Genomic DNA, 11360 nt, shown 5'->3' with positions numbered 1-11360 from the left:
TTATGTCAATTTGGATCAATTTGTCATTGTTCCTCGTCAATTGGCGCATTTATCAATCAATCAAATCATTTGTCACATTGGTCCTTTGTTAAATCCAAAATCAAATCGAATTGAGTCAATTATCTTTCATCAAGACCTAATTCATCTTCTAGGGTTTCGTGATTTAATCATTTAACCTTGTGTGTGTCATTTCTTCCTTTAGGATTAATAAATTGTTTATTTATCCTAAGTCTTCTCATTACAATTAAATGTTCATTTAATTGGCTAATTATTCCTCTTTGTGAATTAATTAATAAATGACAAATTATTAATTAATTTACCTAATTCCTAATTTCATCATTTCTAATTCTTAATTTCCTAATTTCTAATTTTCATTATTTCCTAATTTCTAATTTCCACCTATTTTCTAATTTCCTAATTGCAATTTCCACCTAATTAACTTGTCTCTAGTTCTCCCTATTTTTGTGCTTCGTGCGTCATACTCTTGACATAGCAAGATGTCATAAGGTTCTAGTTCTCTAAGCTTTGCATTGGCAATATGTCATAATTCATGACATAGAAGGTGTCATAACCTTCTTATTTTCACTAAATTTTGCCATTTTGAAATCAATTGCTTCTAATATCCATGTCATGCTAATTTGTTCATCTCTCCAATTCTTCTATAAATTGGATGATCTTCATCAATCAAGGCTAATTGGTAATTGGTAATTGATAATCAAACTATTGAATTTCTAATCACTTTGTCAAATCACGCTTCTAGTATTCTTGTGTCAATGTCAATCTTGCTTTCTCAATTAGGTTTATGCACTTGAAGGTGAGATCTACAACAAAAACTATTTGGAGAAGAAAGAAGAACAATGGAGCTGCATGAAGGGAACATCTGGTTTGCATAATCTTTTTACATGTTTTATCTTTATGTCTCTATTGAGTGTTGCTTAGGATAGATTCATTGCAATGAATGCATTTGTGATTGATGATTAGTATGTTTATCTTGTTTGTGATGATTTCCTATTTCCTATGCTACAATAACATTGTTTGGCCTGCTATTAGATCCACAATTATGTCGATGCTTGGCAAGGGAAAGTCATCCTTTGGACATGCTTTGTTGACATCTCTAAAATCTGTACATATTTTGATGCTTCCGTCAGGTTTTGAAACTAGTACAATGTTTGAAATCCATTCAGCATAGTCTATAGGTCGGATGAATCCGACATCTAATAACTTCTTTAGTTCAACTTTGACCAATAATGCCAAATGTGGATTCATCTTTCTTAATTTTTGTTTGACTAGCTTACCTCCTAGAGTGATGGATAAATGATGCATGATCAGGTTCAGATCTATTTCGGGCATATCAGCATAAGACCAAGCAAAATTGATTTGCTTTTCTTTGAAGAATTTGATAAAATATGGTTGTTCCTCTTCTGTCAGTGATTCTGCTAGGTGTATGGTTTTGATTGTTGCTTCAGTACCGATGTTTATTGATTGAGTTGGCTCAATCAATATGGGAGACCTTTCTTGATAATATTTAGGAAGAGTGTCAAGTCTCCCATCTTTAGGTGCCTCAAAAAGGTTTTCACATGCAGATGCGTCCTTTATTTTTACTTATTTGTGATCTAATACTGCCATTGACTGGTTTTCACCATTAGATCCTTTGTTTCTTTCATTTTTATGACTGAGAGACTTGGCACTCCCATGATTGCAGATATCATTATTTTGTTCACTGGTAGAGCACGTTTCTGGGTTGACTGAACATAGATACTGGACAATGGATTCATCATCTGGGAAAATTGGTATATCATGGTGTTCAGATTCTTCCCGGTCTATGAGATCAGGATATACGAGCGGTAAGGAGTCATTTGGTGGGTTGAGATCGGCTGCGGTAAGTGTCATGATATAGGCATCATTATAGTTGTTCGAGATACTGGTTAGGTTTATGATATTGTCAAGGTCTTCGATGTAGCCTTGTTTGTATTGTTGCTACTCATTCTCATTAGCCTCATCGATATGTCGTGGTCCAAATTCAAGTGGTCAAGATTCTGCGTTGTGTCCCTCTTGAGAAAGGGGTGTGTATGAATGGATGGTATCTATCTCAATATCTTTAGTAACATCTGAACAACTACCCCACTCATATTCAATAGAATCGGTTTCAGAATTATTGTCCCGGCTTATTTCCCTGCTTCTAACAAGTATGTTGTATGGTGAGAAAAGATCTCTGACAATTGATACCAGTGTTGTAGTTTTTTCTAATTTGGAATCGGAGCCTGCTTGTACCCTTTGCATTTGTTCATACACTATTTCCCTTTGGTGAATAGTAATTTCTTCGGGCAGTGGCTCTACCTTGGTTTGATCAGGTTCTTGCACAAGATGCACTTTCTTATAAGAGGCTTCTTCCCTTTGAATGGCCAGTTCCTCTTGTCGTTTCTCTTTTTCCTGATGCTCTTGCTCTTTCCTTGTCATTTCTGCTACTTGGTGTAGTGCCTCTTTCCATGATTTTTCATTATATTTCTTCTTTGCTCTCCACTAAGGTTTCTGATATTTATTTTGATTTTGCCTAGGTGGTACAGGTTGTCCATATCCCAGTCCTGTTTTGTCTCTTGCAAATTGTCAAGGAAGTTACAAAGGTTCTGTAATGCCTTCTTAACACTTGCGGATAGGTCCTTTGTCATTGTATCCCATCTATTGCATGATCTAGAATCATTTTCCATATTGTTGTGTTGGTATGGCCACCTCTATGGTAACAACTCTGACTTCTTCTTCATCCTTGTATAGCCAACTAAGGATGTCCTTCTCTTCTGAGTCATTGGCCAGTGTGCCCAATTGGATAAATTTACCTTCAAACTTGGTGATGGGCTATGTTTCTTGATGTGTTGATGCAGAAGGTTGTCCATAAGATTTTGGCGATGTGGGTAATTTTGATAGACATAAGGGTTCAAAAGAGTACTCCCCCATGCCTTGATCTTTGATTTTCATCTTTTGTTTGAAGTCTATGGATAAAGACTTGAGTTCTTCTTGACGATGAATGGGTACTGAGGAGGCTTGGGCCTCCTTGTTGTGTGGAACTAGACTATCTTGAGTTGCCCCCATATAATTTCAATGCTAAAAAGGGTTATTATTTGCAGATATTGAAATTTCCTATCCATTGTACGAGAACTTGATACACTGATGATATGTCAAAGGTACTACTTTCATTTCATGTATCCATGGACGACCCAATAGAATATTGTATGTCAACTCTATGTCCAAGACTTGGCACATGATGTCCTTTTGTATTGGTCCTAACTGAATAGGTAGTATCACTATTCCTTTGGATGACCTTTCTTCATCATCATACCCTTGATGGTGATCTTTTTATTTGGATCAATAGATTGCTCAGAGAAGCCCAATGCAGGGATAAGCTTTGAAGTACAGATATTGAGACCAACTCCTCCATCTATTAACACTCTTTTTACTTGATGTTTATAGACTAAGACTTCGATATGGAGCGTAGTGTTATGCAGATGATTCAAGGAGACATCATCGTGTTTGGAAAAGGTAAGGTTATGAGGCCCTGTCATATGAGCCACCATGGCTTAGAATCAATCAATGTCCAAATCTTTAGGAATGTTTGTTTTGACAAGTGCTTGCTCCAAGATAAGTTTGGGTTTTGGAGAGAGTTTGAGCAACTCTAGTATGGATATTTGAGTGAGAGTTCTTTGTAGTTGATCAACCAAGTTATATTGAGTCTTGGGGATAGTTGTGGATGTTGATGTGTTCTCTTTCAAGATGTATTTTTGTGCTCTGGTTGTCACATTTATCGATGCATGTTCTTGTTTGTCCTTTACTTTTATGACATTTATTTGGTTGTCATTTGTCGATATGTGATTGATGGTGTTATTGTATAGGTGATTTATACGAGCTCCTCTGGTATTGTTTGATGTTGAAGCTCCTCCCTTGTTGTAATTCAGAAGAGGATTTTTAAAGGCATCATGGTCACCATTTGTTTTGTGACCATCAACTGTTAAATATCCTCTATCGATCATGTCCAGAATGATGTTCGTAAGCCTCATGCAATCATTTGTGTGATGTTCTTTGTTGCGATAAAAATCATAAAAATGCGAGTCATTCCACCAAGGTGGTTTGACGTGGGGTTGAAATTTGTTCATGGCTGGCAATGTGATAATCTTATTCACCAAGAGTTCTTGAAATGTTGATTCTAAGGTTTTTCCTAATGGTGTATAGATGCATCTATACGGGAAAGTGTTGGTGTTGCCTCTCTGGTTTGCATTAATCCCTCGGTTAGTGTCGTTGCCTTGGTTAGTGTTATTGCCTTGGTTAGTGTTGTTGCCTTGGTTATTGTTGTTGGTGTTTGATGTTGAAGTTCCTTGATTGGTATTCTGTGGATAAGTGTTAGTGCCTTGATTAACACTTTTTTTATTTTTGTTGGATGGCAGGTTACCTGATAAAGCTAACACCGGTTGTTTAGACTTCACATTGTTGGCATCAACTACCCCATCATTAACAACTTTTTTATTCCTTGTCCAAAATATGGATTTTTCTAAAGTGTTGTTGTAGTTTTGATTGTAAAGGGGTTAGTGTTTGATGAATTAACTCCTTCTTTAAAGAACTTCAATGTTCCTTTCTTGATGCTGGCTTCCTCCACTTAGATTTTGTTTTCTATCAACTTGGCAAAAGATGGTATGCATTGGAGTTTGAGTTGATAACTCATCTCACTATTTAGATTATCGATAAAGATCACCATATTTTCCTTTTCAGGCATGTCTCAAGGATATCTTGAAACCATGTGTCTCCAACGCTGAAGAAACACCATGAATGTTTCATTACTCTTTTGTTTTGTGTTACACACATCCAACATGGTGATTGCATGTTGAATGTTATAGGAGTATCGTGTTATGAATTTGTTTACCAACTCATCAAATGATCTGATGGGAGGTGTAAGTCTAGACAACCACTCCATGGTTTGTCCTCCAAAACTTATTGGGAATAATCTCATTAAGTAAGTGTCATCGTGAGAAAACTCTAGGCTAATGGTACAAAATTCTCGAACATGATCACGGGGATCACTTTTACCATCGTACTTGTCATACTTTGGTATATATAAATTTGGGGGAAAGGGTACCATGTTCAATCTCTTGTCAAAAGGATAAGGACATATCTCATCCAAGGAGTATTGCACCGTGGTTCCTTGTTGCATGTCCTGCATTTGCCTTTGCAGTATTTGGATTTGTTGTTTAAGAGCAACCATGGGTGCATTTGTCTACCAAAGGAGAGTTGCCCCTCTTTCATTAAGATTGTCCTAGTTGCGGGTATGGTCTTTCTCATGGGTGTTGTCTGGTTCACATGTGTATTCAGGACCACATGTCTCTTCTTCTCTTTGTTGTTCTTGATAGGCATAATTTCTAGACCTTGTTCTTGAAATTCTCTCATCTATATTCCTTAAGTTTCCTATACCTAAATCTTTAGGAATGTTAACTCCTTTGCTAGTTAGCACTAGTACATATTTTTCCTTGTCTTCTTTGATAAGTCTTTCCATGCGTTTTTGGACCGATGCGTTTTCTTGACATTCTTGGAGAAGTTCCTCAGTGATCTTTGTTTCGCCCATATTGGCATATTCATCAAAAGCGTTGGATAATCTACGACCCATACTCAATTCTAGTTGTGTTTCCTTTTGTTTGTTTCTCTGAGATCGAGTGACAATGGGCATTTAATATATTTCTACTGTGATGAATTCTTCATCTTCTATGGGAGTTTTGGGTGGTGTTGGCGGTTCAGGTTGAACTTCGTTATAGGTGGTAGGGAACTGTGGGAACGAAGTGGGGTTAATTCTTCCTCCATGATTTAGGCATTGGTTGAATGCCTCTTTCTGAATCTAAGCCCTACTTCTCAAAGGTTCCTTGTCAAACTCGTTTGTTTTGCCTTGGATATACAATCGCATGTGACACAAGAATGCACGATGTGATGCAAAGAGTTGACGATTGATATAGAAAAATTTATTCCTTCTCGTAAGTACCTTAGAACTAGGCTGTCTCTTCTTCAACTTAGTTTTGTGATGAAGACTTGTTCTTCTCAAAATATGAGGAGTGTTCATACATGAATGATCAAAGGTTGACGTTTGATGTTGGATTTGGATACTTCATTTGAATACTCAAGTTTACTTTGTCAAGTAGAGATTTAGTTAGATTCGCCTCCACGACAAAGTGTGTCAAATGATATGGATAAACTCTCCCAATATGGAAACTTGATTTGACAACTTAAGGATTAAACTAGGTATTTGTTTTTTATAGAATATGCTGGATGGTGAAACTTTGATCACTGTTTCTGATATTTCCTTATTTTGTTGGATGAAGTCTGATCTCAAGCTAGTTTAATGATTTGAAAATTTGTTCTAAGAGTGTTTTGTTGATTGAAATTTTTCTCACTAATGATCAGATTTGAAGTTTTGTTGTTGAGTTTGCTAAAAGACCTTAAAGGGCATGTGAAACTATCGATAAAATTTTCCCAAAGTGCAAGATTCGCTCTCTGTTTTTCCCTAGTTTTGATCATACGCTAAAACAAAGACTGAATGCGTTAAAGATAGTTCTTGAAGCGCTACAAAATGTTCCCAATGTGCTATGTTACCTTTCTTATGCGCTATTTTAGACTGTTTTGAAAATGACTGATTTGGATGGGTTATGTGTTATTATGTCCTAATTACGCATTGTTGTTTGAGCTGAAAGCGCTATGAGATGCTTCTGATGCGCTATACTGATGTTTGAATGCACTACACTGATGCTGGAAAGTGCTACTAGGAATTTCACCAGTATGATATTGATCTGGCGCTAAGACAACTGATGAAAGCACTATGTGTTGGTTCACATGTGCTACTAAATGCTCCCTATGCGCTAGGATGTTGCTCCTATGCACTACTATCTTGATTTCTTTGCTGCAGTTTTGAATTTTTAACACTTGTGTTTTCAAGTTATTTTTCTAGAAGAGATAACAGTTTTGCCTATGCTAAACAAGTAGTGTATGTTTTGTGAGGATGTGTTCAAATCCTTGATGTTTTCACTCGTTTGGATAACAAATAAGACAAATCAAGAAGACTCTTTATTCAAGGGTCATCAATAATATCATAGCCCACTAGTCTCGATACTTCATTAGCTCAAACAATCTTGTCACCCCTAGGGGCGCCCATTTTTTTGCCATTTGCCAGAAATTAACTCAAAGTGAATTGCTTCACAATTGAGTAGTTACCTTGGGAGATATATGGTGAGTGATCTTGGGGGCAGATTCTTCCCCACCCTTGTACTATGATATTAAAAATGTTTGGTTACTGACTCGACTCAAAGCTTCTAATGTTTAAAGTTCTTAATTGGGCTTCCATTCGGTCTTCAGTGTTAAACTCCCTCAAGAGGCTTCCCAACCTTTAGAACAAAGGCTTTACGTATTTTAAAGATACTGGGGGAAGGCTAATCGTTGAGCAAAACCGTTGAAGGGGACTTTTGTCAGCCTCCACTTTTGATTATAGTGGGTTGGAACACTTGGCGATAAAGTCGTTTCCCACTTAGGTCGTTCCCCTCTCACCGGCCATTAATGGCGCTCTAAGAGAAACTCGAGAGGGCATTCCTATGAAAGGATTTAAAAGCTTGAAGTAAAGAAAACATAAGAGTGGTTTGACTTTTTGATAACCCAATTAAGGGGAGAGAATATACCTTCCACTTTCGAGACAAAGAAAACAATGGTTCTTTTTAGCCTTCAAGACAATGATTTTCTAACTTCTATTTGGAGATGTTGCTCCAAAACGCATGGTGCTCTTTTAAACTCTTCATAGCAAAATGTTTTCTATCTAAGAAAGTGAAATCCTGGTCAACAAAATAAATTGTGATGTTGGTTAACAAAAGGAAAATCGTGAAATGAAAAACTCCTTTGTTTTGCACAAAAATAATTAAAGTGAGATTCTTTTTATCCTTTGCAAAAATGAAGTGATGTTTTGTTTTATGCACCAAAGGAAAATGTGATTCCTTTTATCCTTTGCAAAACTAAAAGCAAGTTTGTTGTTCTTTTTAAGCCCAAATTGAAACATTTTTCCCTAACTAGCCAGAAAGCAAAGAGTTTGATTTGTTGTCCTTTTTATCCATGCGATGAGATTCTTTTTAAACCCAAATGAAGATGTAGTTGATTTTCAGCCCAAAGTGAAAAGATGAGATTCTTTTTAAAACTAAAGGAAATGATTTTTTTTTATCCCACTTGAAAAGATAGAAAAAAAATTAAATTCCTAACTTTAACTCTTCCAAACCTGCAAGAAATTGTTAGTGACCTGCAAGAAGAAAAGTTAGTGAAATGTAAAATCTTTGGGCGGGCTTACACAAGCCTAATTTTTCCTTACTTCTGTTACAATTTATGTTTTCTCTCTGTCAAAGTCACGCGCTGGAATTCTGCACAAATGTGCTACAGAAAGTCACATATGTGCTACAGAAAGTCTCCTATTCGCAACATTGGTTACCAAATGCGCTATACTGTTGTCCAATTGTGCAGGAAAGAAACTGAAATGTTATGCGCTAATACATAACTTGAATGCACTAGAAAAAGGGTCAGATGTGCTAAACAATGTACTAAACGTGCTATTGTTTGCCCCGAATGCGCTAATTCCAGTTCCCAACGCGGTAAAACAACATTCCTGTGTGCTTGTAGTCTTGATCCTACATAAAAAATGATATGATTTATGGGGATGTGCCCCACGGTGGGTGCCAAAAATGTGTGTGGGAAATGAGGGCAACAAAAACGTAAAAGTCTGATTCAAAAGGCCCACACACCAATGAGACTCTTGGTGCAAGTTACAGGAACTATATTGAAATAGCTCAACTTCCCAAGGGGTGTCCCATTGTTCTCTATCTCACAGGATCCCTAAAGTCAATGTCTTTGCTCTCATATCATTGAGCAAAGTGACTTAGGAATGGCAACTCCAAGAATGAGTGATGTTTGATTATTATTCATGAATGCATTCCTAGATATGTATGATACTGAAACTATGATGATTAATCTAGCATAAAGATGATGATAAGATTAGATAATTATCCTAGCAAAGATATACTAGTCTAACATGGATATTATATGATATTAGAATGCTTCTAAATGCTATTATGATAATTTAACAAAGAGAGGCTAAAATGCTTAGTAATTAGACTATAAGTTTGATGTATGAAAGATTATTGATTAGCAAAATGATTATAAGTTTTATGCATGAAACTTCTATATCAAAATGAGAGAATGAGAGCTCTATTTATAGGGAAAATAGGGCAATGGATGGTCAAGATTGGATAATATTAACAAGGGCCAGGATTGAAAGTTAATCAATCCATGTTCACAATTATCACCAATGAAATGGTGAAAATTGTCAACAAGAGGTTGCTTGAGAGGAGATGAAAGCAGCATTAAATGCTTGATAAGACATGAAGGTTACCCTAGGAGACAAGGGTTAAGGTTAGACTAGGGTTATCCAATGGATAAAGCTTTTACCCAAGAGGTAAACTCTTGTGCAAGGATTAAAGAGGTAACCAAGGTTAAAGCCATGAATGCTTGATGAGACCCTTGGGTTAGATGAGGGTTAAGTTAGAGAGAAAGTCTCTAACCATGCAAGAAGGTTGAGTTAACCATTAATGGTTATGTAAGAGCCTTAAATGGTTTGGAAGACTTTGGAGGCTTAACTTGTTGAGGACATAAAGCCTTTAATGGTTTTCAAAGACTTTGGAGGCTTTGAGAAGTGACTTCTCTTTGCTTAGGAACGTGAAAATATTTAGGAGATGGATTAGGCTAAATTGGAAGTGATTAGAAGAATCTAGAAGGGGTTTAGGAGGCAAGTGGGAGATGTAGGAAAATACAAGTGGAGGGAAAAGGATTTTAATTACAATAAAATTACTTTATTTCAATCAAATAGATGTAACTTGCATAAATACAAGTGGGGGATTTAAATAAATAAATTAGATTTATTTATTTGCAAGGATTAATTTAATTAAATGTAAATTTAATTAAAAAGGGGAAGGGGGAATTAATTAAATAGGGTGATTTATTTAATTAAAGGCTAGAAAAGGCTTAGGTGAACTTAATTAAATAAATTGAGTAATTTATTTAATCAAATAGATGAATATAAAGAAATTAATTAAATTTAATTTAATTAATAGGAATAATGGAGTTAAAATTCATATTAAATATTCACTTAGGAAAGTGGTCAAATTTATACGTCTACAATTTCTACTTAAAGTTAAAAGAGTGTGAAAAAAATTAAACAAGTTGTATCTCAATTAAACATATTATAAAAAAATCTTATAACATAAAAGTACATGGATACAATTATATGATAAATTTACATAAAAACACACTAATTTTTTTTGGAGGGCTTAAATAATATTAAAACCAACACGAGAAAGGGCACTGACCCTTAACACAACCCAAAGGCATTTATCAGCACATTGACAACAAAAAGATAATCAAAATAGAACTAAAGAGTCCAATCAAAGAAACACAAAAAAGTATCAGCATGGGATACACCCCATAAGTCTAAAGTAACCATTAAAAACCTACACCTAGGGACTAGACTTTCGTAGACTAGCATGCACAAGGACATTGTCCCTGTCATCAGTGAGAAACTTGAAGAGCTCCTTGCATGATTGCTTGTCTTTATCTTCTCCTTCTAGGGCCTTGTCCTGCAACAAACAGAGAATGGTAGTCAAGTTGTGCATCACTCTTATGAAAACATGTTTATGCTTGTCGACTGCTTGTCTCAAGCATCCCATCTGCTTTTCATTTCCTTAATCTTCATCTTTAGGGCTTTCAATTCTGCATTCACCCCTTAGCCTTCCAGTTTATTTCTCAGCTCACAACTTCTAGTTGCAGGGATTTCAACTCACCATACCTCAATTGACCACTCATCTTTGCATTCTTATCTACCTTCAGGGTTTGTTGCACATCTTTAGTAGTTTGGCAAAATCTCCTCTCCTCTTTCCTCACCCCTTTCTTCTTACTTCTCTCTTTCCTCCCCCTATCATTTTTCTCCACAACACCACCCAATTTGTCCCCTTCCCTCTCCTCATCCACCTCATCCCCAATATTTAACTCCAACACATTAACAGGGTCCATTTTATGCAACATTTTGATTGAGGCCACCTTGTCCAACTCTTCAACAGGGTCCATCTTATCCCCCATCACATCTTGAGAATCTAGAGGAGGGAAAATGTTAGCCTCCTTAGCAACCCCAATCCCCCCATTCACCAAGTCTTTCTCATTGAGTTTATTTAAATTCCCACCATTTCCCTCCTTAGTATCCTCTTTAGACTCCACAACAATTTGTTTTTCACCCTTTCTACCACCCGCATCATGAGAGGCAATCT

The sequence above is a fragment of the Cryptomeria japonica genome, chromosome 2 (genome assembly GCF_030272615.1).
Source record: "Cryptomeria japonica chromosome 2, Sugi_1.0, whole genome shotgun sequence".
Lineage (NCBI taxonomy): Eukaryota > Viridiplantae > Streptophyta > Pinopsida > Cupressales > Cupressaceae > Cryptomeria > Cryptomeria japonica.
The sequence above is the reverse complement of the archived record's forward strand: the minus strand, read 5'-3'. Positions refer to the sequence as shown.